The sequence below is a fragment of the Hordeum vulgare genome, chromosome 1H (assembly GCF_904849725.1).
Source record: "Hordeum vulgare subsp. vulgare chromosome 1H, MorexV3_pseudomolecules_assembly, whole genome shotgun sequence".
NCBI lineage: Eukaryota > Viridiplantae > Streptophyta > Magnoliopsida > Poales > Poaceae > Hordeum > Hordeum vulgare.
This window is the reverse complement of record NC_058518.1, coordinates 17127479-17148872: the sequence shown is the minus strand read 5'-3', so window position 1 is coordinate 17148872 and position 21394 is coordinate 17127479.

Here is a 21394-nt window from a genome sequence, read left to right as displayed (position 1 = left end):
CAAGCATTATCATTGATCAAGATGTTATTCAGTAGGGTCTCAGCTTGTTCTACAGTTCGTTCCCTAAAAACACAACCGGCACAACCATCTAGGTGGTCTCTAGAAGCATCGGTAAGTCTGTTATAGAAGATATCAAGGATCTCGTTCTTCTTAAGAGGTTGATCAGGCAAAGCATTTTGTAGCTGGACGAGCCTCCCCCAAGCTTGTGGGAGACTCTCTGCTTGGAGTTGAGCAAAGTTGTATATTTCCTGCAAGGCAGCTTGCTTCTTATGGGCAGGGAAATATTTCTCACAGAAGTAATAGACCATATCCTGGGGACTACTCACACATCCAGGGGCAAGAGAGGTGAACCAGACTTTAGCGTCATCCTTTAGAGAGAAAGGAAACATCTTAAGGATATAGTAGTGGCGGATCTTCTCCTCATTAGTGAAAAGGGTGGCTATATCGTGTAGTTTGGCAAGATGGGCTACGACCGTCTCAAAATCATAACCGTGAAAAGGATCAGATTCGACTAGAGAGATTATCTCAGGATCGACACAGGATTCATAATCCTTATCGGTGATAAAGATAGGTGAAGTGGCAAACTTCGGGTCGTATTTCATCCTAGCTTTCAGAGATTTTTCCTTCCACTTGAGAAGTAATTTCTCAGCGTCATAGGCATCCTTACATGCAAGAAAATCCTCAGCTATCTCTCCCTCCATACTGTAACCCTCAGGTATATCAGGAAATTCATATCTAGGAGAGCTAGATCTAGCAGGAGCAAAAGCAGGTTCTATCTCAATAGTATTGGCAGTTTTAGAAGCATCACGAGCATTGGCCGTAACTCTAGCAATATGGGCATCAAGGAATACCCCTAGTGGCATATCAGGCAAAGTAGCATCTCTAGCAGTATCAAGCATAGCATCATCAGGCAAAATAGCATCTCTAGCATCATCAGGCAAAGAAGTATCAAGCATAGCATCTCTAGCGGTATCAAGCATAGTATCATCAGGCATAGCATCTCTAGCAGTATCAGGCATAGTATCAAGCATAGCATCTCTAGCAGTACCATCATAAGCATCATCAAGCACAGGCGACATATCAAGATTTCTAGGAGGAGGTGGTGTTGCAAACTTACTCATAACTGAAGGTGAATCAAGTGTAGAGCTAGATGGCAGTTCCTTACTTCCCCTCATAGTTGAGGGCAAGACTTTGGTTTTCGGATCCATCAGATTCTTCATAGTGATCACCAGATATAAATCCCAAGTAACTCAGAGAATATAGCAATACCTCCCCGGAAACGGTGCTAGAAAAATGATGATTCTGTGACAGCAGACCTTCCCCTGCAATGGCACCAGAAGAATGCTGCTAGGACTCTCCGGCAATCGAAACTAGAAGAATATTGTTGACGGCCCACCAGCGTGTGGGATCGCAGCAGTTTTCGAGGGTAGAGTATTCGACCCAAATTTGTTGGTACGCCTATAGGAGGTGAGAGGATACTCTCAAGTATTAGCAGCTGAATGTGTCAGATTCAACCACACCTGAAAGATTAGTATCTGCAAGCAAAGTAGTAACAGCAAAGTAGTATGATAATAACGGTGTCAGAAATGATCAGTTGACGGCACACTATTCCTAACCATTGTTTCAATGGCGCCAAGTTGCCCGGTGACGGAAATTGTCTTTTCCCGTCAATGTCGAGCGAATCAAGATTGTAGCAGGTAGCAAGAGTGTAACGTGTAATAGCAGCGGCAAGGAACAGTAGTAGTGACAGCAATTGCAAGTGGTAACAAAAGCAAGCGATAGTAGTAGCAACAGTAGCAGCTGAGCAAGACAAGTAACAGCAGCAGAGCAAGAGAAGTAACAGCAACAGAGCAAGTCAAGTAACAGCAGCAGAGCAAGACAAGTAGCAACAGCAGTAGGACAAACTCGTAGGCAATGGGTCGGTGATTTGTTTGGATGATATTCATCATGCAACAGTTATAACACGGAGAGATATGTGGCTAGCTCCCGTTCGTCAGTGTGATGTAGGCATGCATTCCGTGTGTCGTCATACGTGCTTAGGGAAAAGAACTTGCATGACATCTATTGTCCATCCCTCCCGTGGCAGCGGGGTCCAAAAGGAAACTACGAGATATTAAGGTTCTCCTTTTAATAAAGAACCGGACCAACGCATTAGCACTTGGTGAACACATGAACTCCTCAAACTATGGTCATCACCGGGAGTGGTTTCGGTTATTGTCACTCCGGGGTTGACGGATCGTAACACATAGTAGGTAACTACAACTTCCAAGATCGGATCTAAAACACACATATATTGGTGACAACATAATAATTTCAGATATGAAATCATGGCACTCGGGCCCTAGTGACAAGCATTAAGCATGGCAAAGTAGTAGCAACATCAATCTCAGAACATAGTGGATACTAGGCATGAATCCCCGTCAAAACTAACTCGATTACATGATAAATCTCATCCTACTCATCACCGCCCAGCGAGCCTACAAATAGATTACTCACGAACGACGAAGAGCTTCATGGAATTGGAGAGGTAAGATGGTTGACGATGACGATGGCGACAATTTCCCCTCTCCAGAGCACAAAAAGGACTCCAGATCTACCCTCGAGATGAAGAACAGGTTGTGGTGGCGCTTCCGTATCGCAAACGCGACGAAATCTTCTCTCTTGATTTTTTCTGGGACGAAAGTGAACTTATAGAGCTGAGATTGGGGGCGGCAGAGCCACGTGGGCCCCACATGCTTGCCATCCGCCACCTCGGGGTGGCGGTGGCAGGGCCTGTGGCCCACTGGCCCACCCCCTCAGGAGGATCTTTGCGCAGGTATTTTTCATATTTTCCAAAAGTATTCCCCGTAAATTTTTAGGAAGTTCTGAGAACATTGATTTCTGCACAAAAATAACACCAAGGCAATTCTGCTGAAAACAGCGTCAGTCCAGGTTGGTTCCATTCAAATCATGCAAATTAGAGTCCAAAACAAGGGCGAAAGAGTTTGGAAAAAGTAGATACGATGGAGACGTATCAACGGGCTAGCAAGAGAAAAGCAAAAGGGTTACACCCTGCCTGGCTCTTCCTCCAAGCGACAGTCACGGACCGGTAGCAAGAAGCCCTTGCCGGACAAGAGACCACCAGGAGCGGTGATTCCTTGCTTGCTGGTGGCTTCAACGCCCCAGCAAAAGATTCACACGCCGGATCTGTTGGAAATATGCCCTAGAGGCATTGATAAATAGTAATTATTATATTTCCTGTTTAAAGATAATTGTTTATTATCCATGCTATAATTGTATTGAATGAAAACATAGATACATGTGTGGATACATAGACAAAACAATGTCCCTAGCAAACATCTAGTTGGCTAGCCAGTTGATCAATCATAGTCAAGGTTTTCTAACTATATGCAAGTGTTGTCACTTGATACCTCGATCACATCATTAGGAGAATCATGTGATGGACTAGACCCAAACTATGAACGTAATATATTGATCATGTCGTTTTATTGCTATTGTTTTCTGCGTATCAAGTATTTGTTCCTATGATCATGAGATCATATAACTTACTGGCACCGGAGGAATACCTTGTGTGCATCAAACGTCGCAACATAACTTGGTGACTATAAAGGTGTTCTACAGTTATCTCCGAAGGTGTCCGTTGAATTAGTATGGATCAAGAGTGGGATTTGTCACTCCGTGTGACGGAAAGGTATCTCGGGGCCCACTCGGTAATACAGCATCACACACAAGCCTTGCAAGCAATGTGACTAAAGGTAATTCACGGGATCTTGTATTACGGAACGAGTAAAGAGACTTGCCGATAACAAGATTGAAATAGGTATGCGGATACCGACGATCAAATCTCGGGCAAGTAACATACCCAAGGACAATGGGAATGACATACAGGATTATATGAATCCTTGACACTGAGGTTCAACCGATAAGATATTTGGAGAATATGTAGGATCCAATATGGGCATCCAGGTCCCGCTATTGGATATTCACCGAGGAGTGCATCGGGGCATGTCTACATAGTTCTCGAACCCGCAGGGTCTGCACACTTAAGGTTTGATGATGTTTTAGTATAGTTGAGTTATATGTGTGGTTACTGAATGTTGTTCGGAGTCCCGGATAAGATCACGGACGTCACGAGGGTTTCCGGAATGGTCCGGAAACGAAGATTGATATATAGGATTGTTTCATTTGGTCACCGGAAAGTTTCAGGCAATTCTGGCAGTTTACCGGGAGTGACGAATGGGTTCCGGGAGTTCCCCGGGAGGGGTCCACCCACCCGGGAGTGAGCCCAAGGCCCTAGGGTGGCGCCATAAGTCCTTAGTTGTCTGGTGGAGTCAGCCCAAGGAGACCATGGTGCCACATAAGAAAATACCAAAAAGAAAAGAAAAAAAGGGAAAGAGGGAGGTGGGAAGGAAGAGGAGGACTCCTCCTTCCCAAACTGAATTGGAAGAGGAGTCCTCCTCCTCCCTAGCGCTGGAGCACCGTTGAGGCCTTGGGCCTCAAGGCTAGCCCCTCCCACTCCCTCCTATATATAGTGGAGGTTTAGGGCTTTTTGAGACACAAGTTTGCCACGTGCAACTCTAGCCTAAACCACACAGTTTCACCTCTAGATCAGATTTATGCGGAGCTTGGGCGGAGCCCTGTAGGAGTAGATCATCACCACCACTGGAGAGCCGTCACGCTGCCAGAGAACTCATCTGCTTCTCCGTCTTGCTTGCTAGATCAAGAAAGCCGAGATCATCGTCGAGTTGTACATGTGCTGAACGCGGAGGAGCCATCCGTTCGGCACTAGATCGGAACAGATCGGAGGACGGATCTCGGGACGGGTTCGTGGGACGGTTCGAGGGTCGTGAAGACATTCCACTACATCAAGCGCGTTTCTTAACGCTTCCTGCTGTTAGATCTACAAGGGTACGTAGATCTGAATCTCCACTCATAGATGGACATCACCATGATAGGTCTTCGTGTGCGTAGGAAATTTTTTGTTCCCATGCACCGTTCCTTGAAAGTGGCATCGTGAGCTAGGTTCATGCGTAGATGTTATCTCGAGTAGAACACAAATTTTTTTGTGGACGGTGATGTTCGATTTGCTGCCCTCCTTAGTCTCTTATCAATTTGGTGGTATTGTTGGATTGAAGCGGCCTGGACCGACATAACTCGTACGCTTACGAGAGACTGGTTTCGTCGATTGACATCCAACCTCGTTGCACAAAGATGACTGGCGGGTGTCGGTTTCTTCAAATTTAGTTGAATTGGTTTTGACTGAGGCGGTCCTTGGAGAGGTTAAATAGCAATTTGTACATCTCCATTGTGGTTTTTGCGTAAGTAAGATGCGATCATACTAAATACCCATAGCAGCCACGTAAAACATGCAACAACAAATTATAGGACGTCTAACTTTTTTTTGCAGGGTATGCTTGTGATATGATATGGCCAATGACGTGATGTGATATATTGGATGTATGAGATGATAATGTTGTAATAGTTAATATCGACTTGCCCGTCGATGCTACGACAACCGACAGGAGCCATAAGGTTGACTTTAAACTAACGTTTGTGCTTGCAGATGCGTTTACTATATTGCTAGGTCGTAGCTTTAGTAGTAATAGCATAGATAACACGACAACCTCGATGGCGACACGTTGATGGAGATCATGATGATGGAGATCATGGTGTGGCACCGGTGACAAGAAGATCATGCCGGTGCTTTGCTGATGGAGATCAAGAAGCACAATATAACGGCCAGATCATGTCACTTATGAATTGCATGTGATGTAATCCTTTTATGCACCTTATTTTAATTAGAATTATGGTAGCATTATAAGGTGATCTCTCACTAAAATTTCAAGACGAAATTGTGTTCTCCCCGACTATGCACTGTTGCTACAGTTGGTCGTTTCGAGACACCACGTGATGATCGGGTGTGATAGACTCAACGTTCACATACAACATGTGCAAAACAGTTGCACGCGCGGAACACTCGGGTTAAGCTTGACGAGCCTAACATATGCATACATGGCCTCGGAACACATTAGACCGAAAGGTCGAGCATGAATCGTATAGTTGATATGATTAGCATAGAGATGCTTACCACTGAAACTATTCTCGACTCACGTGATGATCGGACTTGGGATAGTGTAAGTGGATCATGAACCACTCAAATGACTAGAGAGATGTACTTTTTGAGTGGGAGTTTAGCAAGTAATTTGATTAGTTAAACTCCAATTTTCTTGAACATAGTCTAAGTCCACTTCGAAATATTTGTGTTGTAGATCAATGGGTCACGCGACAGTCACCCTCAATTTTAATATGTTCCTAGAGAAAGCTAAGTTGAAAGATGATGGAAGCAACTTTGTAGACTAGGCAGATAATCTTATGTTGCTCCTGCAAGATGGGAAGAAGGATTATGTCCTTAATGATGTGCTAGGAGATGAACCACCCGCTACGGCTGACCAAGATGTTAAGAACGCTTCGTTGACACGGAAGGAGGACTACTCAGTAGTTAGATGTGCAGTCTTGTATGGCTTAGAGCCGGGACTTCAACGTCGCTTTGAGCGTGATGGAGCATTTGAGATGTTCCAGGAGTTGAAGTTTATCTTCCAGAAGAACGTCCGAATCAAGAGGTACGAGACCTCTGATAAATTCTATGCTTGCAAGATGGAGGAGAATTCGTGTGTCAGTGAACATGTGCTCAAAATGTCTGGGTACTCAAACCGTCTAGCTGAGCTGGGGATTGAACTCCCGCAAGAGGCTATCACTGACAAAATTCTTCAATCACTCCGAGAAAGCTACAAGAGCTTTGTGTTGAACTATAACATGCAAGGGATGAACAAGTCACCCGGCGAGTTACTCGCGATGCTGAAAGTCGTAGAGTCAGAACTCCGGAAAGAGCATCAAGTGTTGATGGTCAATAAGACCAGTTGTTTCAAGAGAAACGGCAAAGGCAAGAACGGTAACTCCAAGAAGAGCGGCTAGCCTGTTGTCGGGGGGATAACCCCGGGGTAGGCTCATCGAGCCTGCTCCCTTTATCTCCGGCTCAAAACGAATGACCAAGAACAATTCCCCAAGACCCAAGTCCTCTGGCCGTCTAGGCTACACCTACCAGCTAGGGGGCGAGACGGCCAACTCTCTCGTCGGCCAGGCAGAACCTGCCGGCTAGAAGCAAGACCGCTACCTCTTCCTGGCCGCCTAGGCCCAGCCAGCCGGCTAGGGACGAGGCGGCCGTGCCCAAGCCGGCTAGCCAAGCATGCTAGCCGGCTGGGTATCTCCAGTCACATCAGATTGTAGGTCATAATGAGACCCTACAATTAAAGGTGGCTACGCGTTAGCAGATGTACTGGATCGGAGTGCACGGCAGGTACCTACGTCGGTGACCACGCCGCTGACCTACCCCGGCTCTGATCCATCACCCAGCGCAGTGTCAGCCATCAAACTCCCACTCCATTACTGCACTCGGCGTGGGAACAGTGGAGACGGCTGTACCGTCTGCCCATGACGACTCTCGCTAGACGACGTCGGAAGTACCGCGTGTTCCCTCCGTCAAGCTTAGGCGAGAGCTTCATTGGCTAGCCGGCAGGTCCCACAGCCATACGGGACCTCGCACTCGGTGGGCGCCTCAAGCGACAAGACAAGACCCTCGTGGGCCCCCTGGCCGGCCGGCGAGGCTGACAGCCGGGCCCCACTCTTGTACTCTTTATCCGTATTGTAGGCCGGTGTGTTCATCTATAAAACCCCCCCGGTCCCCCTTCAAGCAGAGGGTCGGTCAACAGATTACACACACACACACACTAACCACATAGGAGAGGCAGAGACGAGCCGGCTACTCCCTTCTTCCTCCTCCGCAATACAGCTCCAGGAGCAACCTTGTAAACCCATCCATATACATCATACACTCCGGCAGGACTAGGGGTATTATCTCTACGGAGAGCCCTGAACCTGGGTACATCGTGTGTTCCATGCTTGTAACAACCTCGCCCCCAGCGCCCTCCGTTGCCCTTCGGTTCTCACCAACTTTAGCCTACCACTACTGAAATTCAGAAATTTGCCGTCTGCCAAGGCGGACGGCAAACGGTGCAACCACGGATAGCAAAGGCTTTGCTGTCGGTCAGCTGACCGCAAAGTAGACGGCAAAAAAAAACCTGGTGAAGAGGTTCTTTGTCGTCTGCTTTCTCAAAGCGGACGGCAAATAATCTTTGCCATGAGGCGGTAGACGGAAAAATAAATGGGACGGTACATATTGCAACGTCCCAGTTAAGTGTTAACGGCTGGCCTCCTCTCTTTGCCGTCTGCCTTCCCCCCTTTGCCATGTGGGGGCAGACGGCAAAGAGGGGAGAGAGAGGGGGCAGATTCCCCCTTTTGCCGTCTGCCCTCCCCCCTTTGCCATGAGGGGGCTGACGGCAAAGGGGGCACTCAGCCCATGTGTGGAGCCGAGGCCCTGTAGAGCCTTTGCCGTCTGCCGAGAGCCCTTTGCCATCAACTGGCTGATGGCAAAGAGCCTGTATTGCTCATGTTTTTTGTCTGTTTTCTATTATTTCCCTGCATTTTGATATCACATTTTCAACAGCATATAGTTTCAAACATCTTCAACACATATATTTTAGAGCATATATATTCCCAACATCATCACGAAATATTTTACAATCTAGAGAACACATAGGCTAGCACAATACATAGTTTCACATAGTTCATCTACATATACATACATAAGTTTCACATTGTTCGTCAACACAAATGAAAAAAACTAAACACTAACAGTCCATCGATCCCAGCTTCCATGAAATGAATCAAATCTGCAAAAATAGGAGTAATTAAGGAAGTTAGAAGAAGAAGAAAAAAAAAGACTAACTATTATCACTATTTGATTTAGAACTTTCAGTAAAAAATACTAACATTCGCATTCTGATTTTTTAGGAAGCAAATTTAACAATCGATACTACAAAATCTTCCATGTGCACAAAATGATTACAAGGAACCACACAATTTACCATACGAGCATCACTTACACCATACCATCTCCAGGAAGGAAACAAAACATGGTACAAGGACATTATAAACAGAAGTGTAGCTTCAAGTACGTTTGGGCTGTTTTTTGGCCCAGAAATCTTATGAAATAGACAAAACCAATCATGTCTTAATACCAAAAAATAAACAGAAGTGTTGCGGCAAGTAGTGCAGAAGGATTATTTAGTTCAATATGATTTTAATAGCTGAAACTTAGAAGTTTAGTTAACCACTTAGATCACTAACTGAATTAGGAATCATAGCAATAACATATCATCAATTGAGGAGTACAATTCTAATTAACCACAAGATCATTTAACAGCAACAAACAGGTCTATATATAGCTACCCCCAGATCATTTACTCTACAAGCAAGCACCACATAATAAACCGTAATGGAGCAGGGAGAGGAGCTCAACATTGGGGTTTTGTAGCTGATGTCGTCATCCACCATTGTCAGAAGGCGTAGGAGGATACCTCAGGAAGCGCCCATTCCATTGCAAACTCTCTTGCATCAAAGCAATAGTCAGTTAGTCACTACGATAGGCGTTAGTAACAAACCAATTGATAGTGTGATTCATTCATATAAAAATTCATTGAGCAAAATAAATCTCAGACCAAACAAAATTACAGATTCATTTGCTAGAATAAATGCCACCAGCTGGACATATTTCAGACCAGACAAAATTACAGACCAGACAAAACATTTGTCGCAGGTCAACGCCACCAGTTGGACATATTAACCATATTAAACTTTGAGAAGAGTTAACCAGATTAAACTTTGAGAAGAGTTAACAAAAATATAGAGTTTAGCTCCCTTTGAACAAATTATAAGATCATCTGTATTATCATTATAGGTGGGCAAATTTCTGAATCTTTAGTGTCACTAAGGCTGCTAAAATTTTGATCAATTTTTGCACCTAAAAATAAAACCATGCTTGATTCAATTATCAAAGGAAGGTATGAAATTAAAGATTAAAGCAGAATCTAACAAAAAATGGCCCGTCAAGCTCGCAAATATTCAAGCACAACAACGGTCGATAAGCTAACAAATGCTAACGGAATTTGGGAGCAATGGTTGCAGCAATATTGAGTTGAATATGGAAGCAGTTAGAAGGAACTCTACTTGAGTGTTGAAAATAGCCACAATATTTAACTTCATCTCATAAAAAATATACTCTTCCAAGCATGAGAAGCATAGACCATAGCGTGTTTATCAACCTAATGTCTTCAAACATTTAACTATCTTATTTAACAAAATAGTTAAAGAACATGCACCTTGGCAAAGTAGTACAATATAGAATACTTTTTACTTTGCACTTATCTTGCAGGTCAGACATAGGTTATTCTAAATAAAGGTCATAAACAATCTGATATAGTACAAAAGATGCTGAAATAGGCCCAGGTTACTACTGAAATACAATTAGAACCTGAATGTATATTAACTGAGAGTAATTAAGAAAGTTAGAAGAAGAAGAAGAAAACACTAATTATTATCACTATTTGATTTAAAACTTGCAGTAAAAAATACTAACATATATGATGCATCTAAAGAGTAGATTTTAGGAAGATATTGCAAGTGTAATGCAAGAGTCAAAAATACTAACATATATGATGCATCAAAACATATTAAACTAGATATTACCCCGCACGTTCCTCCGGCATTCATAGTGCAAGCAATTTGAACTGAATATACATTAGCAACCCGTTAAAGAGTAACGGAAACAAAGCCTTTCGATCTGGTTCTGATTCAATAGCTTCACCACATTGCACGTTATATGTTAGCCAAGCAACATGAATCGAAAATAGCAGACAAATAAATGATTGTCTCTCATGACATTTATGTATAGCACATCAGTCGGTCATTGGGAACGGCAAAAGGAACAGTTAAAATCTCACACTTACACCAAACTAAACCATATAATAATATGGTTCAGAAACAAAGAAAACAACAAAAAACCAGAAATTGGGTCAACAATTGATTCAGTGGTCTGTGTGACTCAATGGATACAGAGAGCAAGAAAGCATAGAAAAATTCAATTTGTTGAACCGGCAGTTTTGTAAAACATATTTCGATTGGCGTTGGAGAATGATTGTCTATCATGTACCACAGAAAATAGTAACAAGAATTATTCTTCGTAAAGACACTTCGTACAAAAGAAGCAGTTGGTGTCTTTGATCTCCAAATATAATTAATAAACTAAGGTTACACGAACCAAATTGTACCATGCCTATAGAATATTATTCCCTTTGTGAATACCGAATACTAGGCAAATGTGTTCTCCAACAAGTAATATATATTCGTACCTTTTGATCAGCCAGCGTCTTGGAGTCATCCAATATATTGTTGGTAGCCAACAAGATCAACCTCTGGTTATTAGGAGGGTGGTCTGTTATCGACTACAACTTCTGTTTGATATTCAAAATTGTCTCTGTTGGATCACACTATACGAAGTAGGTAGTCTTGTTCCGCTTGACTCGAATATACATGCTTGCAACCCTGCATCAGAGAGATATGCCCAGAATCATCAGCCAAACAGGTATATACCATGCTTACCTATCTAAAGCAATCTTCACTACTCGACGCGTTTTCAGATCATTATCTTGTTAAGCGTAAGATTTGCGTGTCAACATTCATATTCACAACTCTGCGGATCACAGAGTTTTTCTTTGGACATGCGAAAAGCGAAGATATTCACGGAAAGTACAATCTGCTAGAAAAGAACCAACAAATCCTACAGCAAGAGCAATACAGATCACCGAGCATGTCAGAGCTAAGACAATGGCTCCTTTAATCGGTCGTGGTGTCATGTATTCCACCTATTGTAGAAAAATCCTTAAGATTCTATTGATCATGCAGGTTTTCGTCCCCTTTTCAGCTTATATACCCTCGCAGGATAATCTTACATGTGATTTCACAAAAAAGTTACTAAGAGAAAATCCTAGCCTAAGGTGCACAAAACACCAAAGGCTAGTAATACTAGGATAAACAACACGGACGCAAGTGCGATAACTGAACTAATTATTTACTGCATGGGATTTTCTCTTTGGTAATTTTTGGTCTCCAACAAAAAAAGGTACCGGCACCCTCAAATCAGCGAATATCTAATGTAATTCCACGGGTTCTTCCGCCCCGACAGCACTAGCGCGGCGCCTCGCGGAACAATTTCCATGGTGACTGGTCAAGCACGAATACAAAAATCTGGATGTGATGGACGTTCTTCGAAGAAATAGTAAATCACTTGTAATCATAAGCTGCAACGAAATATCATACCGTGTGTACTTCACATACTATTCTACATGTCGAAACTGCTCCAGAAGAACACACTGGTGTGGATCCAGAGATAATGTTTTTTCCATCATCGTTATTGACAGAGGCAATTACATTGTCAATCAAAGCATGGCAATCACATAGGCCACAGGCCATGAACGAATAGAAGTAGGAGACAATACAAACACGCGGTTCTATGAGCTGCAAGTCTGTCATACCGATGGCGAGCAGGGTTGGCTTCTTCAGCGGGCGTCCTGTCTCATCGGGCTCCGGCTTCCGGCGCTGCACGATGTGGAGGTACACAGGGTTCTCCGACTTCTCGAAGTTCCACGCGACGTGCTCCCTCCCGAACCCTAGGAACGAGTTCATGTCCACGTACAGCGCACCCTCTGACCTCTGCGACGCACGCACACGGAGAGGCGCCGCACGTCAAACTCTAGTAGCCACAATCGAGACGGAGCGTGGAGATGGAGGGGAGGGGGGCGGGTGGCTTACCGGGGTGTCGAAGGAGACGCAACACTCGTCCTTGTGGATGCGGTTGGTGGGCTCCGGGATGCGGAACTTGTTGAGGTTCGCGCGGTGGGAGATCCATGGCCACGGGCCGCGGCGAGCGAAACAGCTCGTCTCACGGCTACTTCCGAGCGCTGCTCGAACGCAAGGGGGGCTTGTCAGATTCACCCGCGGAGGAAAGAGACGCACCTGCGCGATCTGTGCTTCGACTGCCGGCGCGCGGGGGAGGGGGAGGGCTTGGCGGATCGAGCCGGAGTCGGTGGGCCGAGCAGGGGCGGAGGCGTGGCGCGGGGGTAGCCGCCCCGTACGCGGGGGACCTTGTCGCCGGGGCCGATTTTGACTCCAGTGGAGGGGGAGCCACCATGAGGGGACGACGCGGTGGTGGTGGTGTGGCGGCACGGGGAGGAGAGGCGGATTAGGGAGAGAAAGAGTGGGAATCGGGGGAGAGGGCAGATTGGGGGCGTTAATAGCCGTCCTCTTTGCCATCCGCCATGTATCAAGCTGACGGCACAGATGCCTGGGAGCAGACGGCAAAGAGGTGGGGGATGTGGGGGTGGAGACGGCCGTTAATCAAGAGGGGAATCCAGCCCTTTGCCGTCAGCCTTGTTTTTGTTTGCCTTCCGTCAGCAGATGGCAAAGGGCTGGCACCTCTTTGCCGTCTGCCTTTGTGTCCTTTGCCATCTGCCAGCTGACGGTAAATAAAAGGTAGATGGCAAACCATCTCTATGCCATGAGCCTCCTCTTTGCCGTGTGCCATGTGTAAGCTGACGGCAAAGAAGTTCTTTGCCGACCGCCACCGTACGGCAAAGACTAGGCACATGGAAAATTATCTGTTTCCAGTAGTGTACCCATGGCATATGTTGTGAGTATTCACCGACATTTGGCGCCCACCATTAGGCCGATCGCGGCATCGGCTGGCTTTACGCGCTGGGCGGGGCCCCGCACCTACACCACTGGATGCATCGCGTCCGGATCGATCTGCATGCTTGTGGAGCCCGCCTTCGATGAGGAAACACCAATAATGATCGACGTCCCGATCCGCCATGCCGATTCGGACGAGGAGTCCGATGACGAGGCGCCTTCTTGCATCGTCGTCGTTGCTATGGAGAACCTCAGCGTTCTCTTTAGCGACATGCGCCTCAACGATAGTCCTCGCTACTTCGGCAAGGACTTTCATGTCGAGGCGCTGTGCGCCAGCTTCAGTATGCTCTCTATCGCTCAGACGCCTACGCACAACGTGTACCCCAGCAATGTACTCGTCTTTGATGACCCTCCGCCGTTTGTGGGGTTCTTCACCCCATACCATGTCACCACCGTCTCCAACGTCATGGAGGTGATGGTCATCGGCGCCGGCACCAGCACGGCTCAGGGCAAAGTGTCAGCAGACGCTGCTGATCCTACCATGTCACCACTGACACTCATGAGGTTGCGCTTACCGGCCTGAAGACACCCATCTCCGCCTCCACAAACCCTAACAACGCGCGAGCCTCGCTGGAGGAGGCTCGCAGGAAGATCTTGGAGGAGGGCATCGCCGTCGCCTCGGCAACGCACCGGATGGAGGCCACGCAGCGCTGATGACCCACAAGTATAGGGATCTATTGTAGTCCTTTCGATAAGTAAGTGTGTCGGACCCAACGAGGGGCAGAAGGATCTGACAAGTGGTTTTCAGCAAGGTAATCTCTGCAAGCACTAAAATTATCGGTAACAAGTAGTTGTGTGGTGAGATGATTCGTAGCAAGTAGCAAGTAACAAAAGTAACAACGGTGCAGCAAAGTGTCCCAATCCCTTTTGTAGCAAGGTACAAGCCTGGACAAACTCTTATAGGAGGTAAAACGCTCCCGAAGACACATGGGAATTTCTGTCAAACTAGTTTTCGTCATATTCATATGATTCGCGTTCGCTACTTTGATAGTTTGATATGTGGGTGGACCGGCGCTTGGGTACTTCCCTTACTTGGACAAGCATCCCACTTATGGTTAACCTCTCTCGCAAGCATCCGCAACTACGGAAGAATAATTAAGACAAAGTCTAACCATAGCATTAAACTAGTGGATCCAAATCAGCCCCTTACGAAGCAAGGCATAAACTAGGTTTTAAGCTTGTGTCACTCTAGCAACCCATCATCCACTTACTACTTCCCAATGCCTAAATCTAGGCCCAAATAATGGTGAAGTTTTATGTAGTCGATGTTCACATAACACCACTAGAGGAAAACAACATACAACACATCAAAATATCGAACAAATACCAAATTCACATGACTACTTATAGCATGACTTATCCCATGTCCTCACGAACCAAAGTAACTAATCACAAAGCATAATCATATTCATGACCATAGAGGTAATGAATAGCATCAAAGATCTGAACATATAATCTTCCACCAAGTAATCCAACTAGCATCAACTACAAAAAGTAATTAACACTACTAGCAACTTTATAGGTACCAATCGGAGTCATGAGACGGAGATTGGTTACAAGACATGAACTAGGGTTTGGAGAGGAGATGGTGCTGATGAAGATGTTGATGGTGATGAGTCCCCTAAGATGAGAGGAGTGTTGGTGATGACGATGGCGACGATTTCCCCCTCCGAGAGGGAAGTTTCCCCGGCAGGATCGTCCTGCCGGAGCTCTAGATTGGTTCTTCTCAAGTTCTGCCTCATGGCGGCTGCTATTCCTCTCGAAAGCCTCCTCTTGACTTTTTCGGGAAAAAACCTTTCTTGTAGCAAAAGAGGGGGGCAGAGGGCCAGCTAGGAGCCCACAAGCCCCCTAGGCGCGGCCAGGGGGGCGCGCCGAGCAAGCTTGTGGCTTCCTGCTGGCGCCCCTCTGGTACTTCTTCGGCCCAGTATTTTTTGTAAATTCCAAAATAAATCCTGGTTGATTTTCACGTCTTTTGGAGTTGCGCAGAATAGGTATCTCAAACTTGCTCCTTTTTCAGGCCAGAATTCTAGCTGCCGGCATTCTCCCTCTTCATGTAAACCTTGCAAAATAAGAGAGAAAATGCATAAGTATTGTACCGTGAAATGTAATAACAGCCCAAAAAGCGATAAATATAAACATGAAAGCATGATGCAAAATGGACATATCAACTCCCCCAAGCTTAGACCTCGCTTGTCCTCAAGCGAAAGCCGAGATCAATAAATATGCCCACATGTTTAGAGAGAGGTGTCGACAAAACAAGATACGAACATGGAGGCATCATGATCCTAGTTAGAAGAGCAATACCATCATATGAACTCTTATGCTAAAGTGGCAATTCCTTCACGAGGTAAAGTATGGATCAAGAGCCTTGCTGAAAATTAACAACCGATAGACTTTAGTCATTGAAGCAATTGCAATTCATCATAACATCGGAAAGAGTCAAATAAGAGCTTGTAAAGCAAATCCACATACTCCTTTTGTCTTCTACAATTGCTACAACTTATGTGGTACTCATGAGATCAATGTTTCAGTCGGACGCAGAGAAAGATAGGGGCTTATAGTTTCGCCTCCCAACTATTTACCTCAAGGGTAATGTCAACAACAATAATTCATGAATACTTACCTCCAAGTTGATATATGAATATAGCTCTTTCCCTAGCATATGACGTTAGCCAAGATAAAGGCAAAATAAAGAATAGGTGTAGATTACCATGACTCTTTCAAGGGCAGAAAAGTAAACGTACAAGATAGGCCCTTCACAGAGGGAAGCAGAGGTTGTCATGCGCTTTTGAGGTTTGGATGTGCGACCTCTTAGTGTGAAGGAACGTCACTTTATATTTCCTCATGCGATAAAGAACTTTATTACGTAGTCCGTCGCTTTTATGTCTTCCTCATCACAGGTTCGTACAAAGCTTATTTTCCACACACTAATAGATCATACAAACCTAGGGAGCAATTTTTATTGCTTGCACCGATGACAACTTACTTGAAGGATCTTATTCAATCCATAGGTAGGTATGGTGGACTCTGATGGAAAAACTGGGGTTGAAGGTTTATGGATGCACAAGTAGTATCTCTACTTAGTGCGGAAATTTTGGCTGCTATGAGGTGGAAGCAATCGTCACATGCTAAGGGATCTCTAGTCATATAACATTGTTCGGAACCAAGCAAACACAATACATTATGTTGTGTTCCTTGTCCAACATCTACTTCTAAGCATGTAATAGTTTAAGTGAGTGTTCACAATCATAGACGGTGTTGAAGATGATATATTTATATGTGAACCTCTCCTTCTTTATCACTTCCTATTAATTGCAACAATGAACAAGGTGTACGTTTGTCCACCCTCAACAAGTTTCAATCAACATTCTTTTTATATGTGAAGCCATCACTTCCCATAAGATCATTACATGATCGTTCATGCTTTTGTTGTTTTCTCATTCTCTTGATCATGGCATGAGGCAAGGCCCTTAACTAAGACACTCTTTATTATATGACTCATGAACTCGAATACATCGGGGGTGACACAAAGCAAAACTCAAGCCTAAAACACTAGGAACTTTATTCTACCAGAGAAAGATAAAACCAAAAAGGAACGAACTAAGAAAAGGTAAAGGTAAAAGATAGGATGGTGATACGATACCGGGGCAACTCCCCCAAGCTTGGCACAAGCCAAGGGGACTGCCCATACCCGTGCTTAGTTGTCTTCCTTCGGAGGTGATGGTGGTGGAGTTTTTGCAACATGGGTTTGATCCTCCATCTTCCAAGGCATAGGTGCTCCATCATGGAAATATGAACGTGTCTCCGGAATGCTCAAATCTGCAACCAAACGTATTGATTTAAATCTATACTCATACTCACAGTTTTGGTTGTGCAAGTCATAGATCTGGGCTTGGAGGTAATCAATTCTGTCATAGAGCCTGGAGAGGTGCTTCCCGATGTCATTGCCATCGATCTTGTGCTTGTTGGTGAACTCCATGATCATAATGTGGTTGGCGTTGAGTCCACGCTCCAGCATCCCTTGGCACTTGAAGACTTGTTGCTCCATTGCTTTGAGCCTCACCTCCACGCTTCCAGTCTTCTTGGGCCCCTCAACATCACGGATATGCACCATCCCCTCGCGCATCTCAATAGATTGAGGGTGTTGCAGCACTCCCGCGAGGTAGGGATTGATGACCTTCTCGAAGATCTTGTCCTTCGGAGTTATTGGTGACGCCATAGCGATCTAGATCTGCAGCAGAAACAGGCTCGAAACGAAAACAGAGGAAATTTGCGTGATACGAGGGTCAGACCTTATGGGAGAATATATAATGATTTTTTTCAGACCAGAAGGAATACTCCGCAAGAAAACAGAGTCCGGGAGGAATACGAGGTGGCCACAAGCCCCCCAGGCGCGGCCAGGGTGGTGGCCCGCGCCTGGCAGGCTTGTCGCCTACTCGTGTGCTTTCCGGACTGCTTTAAATTTTTCTATTTTTTCTAAAATTCCAAAACGGATAAAAATTCCTACTGGAAAAGTTTTGGAGTCTGTTTACTTACCGAATCACATACCTCTTTGTTTTCGGAGTCTGAAACAGGCTGATAAATATCCCTTAGGTACTCATCCAGAGTTATGGTATTGATAATATTGCTTTAGAGAGAAGCTTCCCATTTAGAGAGAAGCTTGCCTGCAAAAAATCTTAAACGAGAATTATATAGCAAGACATAATCACCTGCATTGAACTCACATTTTTGCATCCTTTTATTATGCCACCTCTTAACCTTTTCTTTCAACAACTTGGCATTCTCATATGCCTGAGTTCTCCATTCATCAAGTGAGCTAATATCAAATAACCTCTTCTCACCAGCTAGTTTGAAATCAAAGTTGAGCTCTTTGATTGCCAATAAGCCTTATGCTCTAGCTCAAGAGGTAAATGACATGCTTTGCCGTAAACCATTTTGTACGGAGACATGCCCATGGGATTCTTATATGCAGTTCTATAAGCCCACAGTGCATTATCGACTTTCTTAGACCAATTCTTTCTATACCTAATGACAGTCATTTGCAGAATTAGTTTAATATCTCTATTGCTTAGCTCTACTTGACCACTGGACTGAGGGTGATAGGGAGATGCAATTCTATGATTGACATCGTACTTAGCAAGCGTTTTACGGAAAGCACCATGAATGAAATGTGAACCACCATTGGTCATTAGATATCTAGAGACTCCAAATCTAGGGAAAATAACTTCCTTAAGCATCTTGATAGAGGTGTTGTGATCAGCACTACTAGTTGGGATACCTTCTACCCACTTAGTGACGTAATCAACAACAACTAGGATATGAGTATACCCGTTGGATTTTGTAAAAGGTACCATATAATCAAAGCCCCAAACATCAGATGGTTCAATGACAAGTGAATAATTTATAGGCATTTCCTGACGTTTACCGATATTACCTATTCTTTGACATTCGTCACAAGACAAGAAAAACTTACGGGCATCCTTGAAGAGAATGGGCCTATAGAAACCTGATTGCAATACCTTGTGTGCAGTTCTATCTCCCGCATGGCATCCTCCATAGGCCTCGGAGTGACACTTCTGTAGGATCTATCCCTGTTCATGTTCAGGTACACAACGTCTAATAACACCATCTACTCCTTCCTTATAAAGGCCAGGATCATCCCAAAAGTAATGTCTCAAGTCAAATAAGAATTTCTTCTTTTGCTGGTATGTGAAACTAGGTGGTATATATTTGGCAACGATATAGTTTGCATAATCAGCATACCACGGTGTACTACGGGAAGTATTGATGACATTCAGTTGCTCATCAGGAAAGCTATCATCAAGAGGTTGTGGGTCATTAAGAAGATTGTCCAACCTAGACAAGTTATCTGCTACGGGGTTATCAACAACCTTCCTGTCGACAACATGCAAATCAAATTCTTGTAGCAAAAGAACCCATCTGATGAGTCTAGGTTTAGCGTCTTTCTTTTCCATGAGGTACTTAATAGCAGCGTGATCAGTGTGAATAGTGACTTTGGAATCAACTATGTAAGATCTGAACTTTTCACATGCAAACACGACTGCTAAAAATTCATTTTCCGTAGTAGCATAGTTTCTTTGGGCACTTTCTAGATTTTACTAGCACAATGAATAACATTCAACTTCTTATGAACTCTTTGCCCTAGGACAGCACCAACAGCATAATCACTAGCATCACACATGATTTGAAAAGGTAAGTTCCAATCAGGTGGTTGAACAATAGGTGTGGTTATCAAGGCCTTCTTAAGTATTTCGAAGGCTTCCACACAATCATCGTCAAAAACAAAAGGAATATCCTTTTGCAAGAGATTGGTAAGAGGCCTAGAAATCTTAGAGAAGTCTTTAATGAACCTTCTATAAAAACCAACATGACCAAGGAAACTTCTTATACCTTTGATATATGTGATGTATGGCATTTACTCGATTGCATCAACCTTAGCCTTATCGACTTCAATACATCTTTCAGAAATTTTATGTCCTAAGACGATGCCTTCATTAACCATAAAGTGGCACTTCTCCCAATTCAAGACAAGGTTGGTGTCTTTACATCTCTGAAAGACTCGATCAAGGTTGCTGAGGGAATCATCAAAAGAAGACTCGTAAATGGAGAAGTGATCCATGAAAACCTCAACAATCTTTTCGCAAAAGTCAGACAATATAGCCATCATACATCTTTGAAAGGTGGCAGGTGCATTACATAAGCCAAAAGGCATACGTCTGTAAGCAAAGGTACCGAAAGGGCAGGTGAAATTGATTTCTCCCACTAGTAGAAAAATGGCCTTTTGTCCCGGTTCGTAAGGGCCTTCTGTCCCGGTTTCGGAACCGGGACTAAAAGGTCGTTATTAATGCCCTTGGCCTTTAGTCCCGGTTCTTAAACGAACCGAGACAGATGGGCCTCCACGTGGCCGGTGCGGCGAGCCCGGGCAGGGGGCCTTTAGTCCCGGTTGGTGACACCAACCGGGACCAAAAGGCATCCACGCTTCAGCATTTCAGGTGCTGGGTTTTTTTAAAGGGGGGAGGGGGTTTTGGGGGGTTAATTTAGGTGTTTCATATATTGTGTTAGCTAGCTAATGAATAGAGAGAAGTGTGTTCTCTTATCTCTGTGCTTGGTCGATGCTACGTACTATACGTATAGAGAGGACTAGACACGCTAGCTAGTAAGCAAATGAAGGAAACAGAAGATCGTCATGAACATATGCAGACAAAGAGAACTGATATCGACCACCTCTCCTTCTCTGAGAGATTGGTCGAACAACAAGTTCCCATATATCTACCCGACGCTACTGGCTAGATATATAGAATATAATTATATCTTACAATATAATCTCCTAATTAAAATTCAACTGATTACGGTTCACATGGTATTCTCCGTCTTCAGGGATCACGTGGTCAAGAAAGAATGCCGCCAATTCCTCTTGAATTCCTCGCATACAATCTGCTGGTAGGAGTTCATTCCGCATCCGATATATCTAATTTGAAGAAGGGGGTCAATACATATATATGAATAAATGAAACTGACCACAAATGATGGTAATAAAATAAAATTGTGAATATTATTATTTACGCACGTCATATTGTTTGGCAGAGTAGCCCCGCTCACATGTCCCGTGGCGGATGGACTCGCAAATGTAGTATCCACAGTAATCATTCCCTGGTTCCTGCCACAACCACTTTAC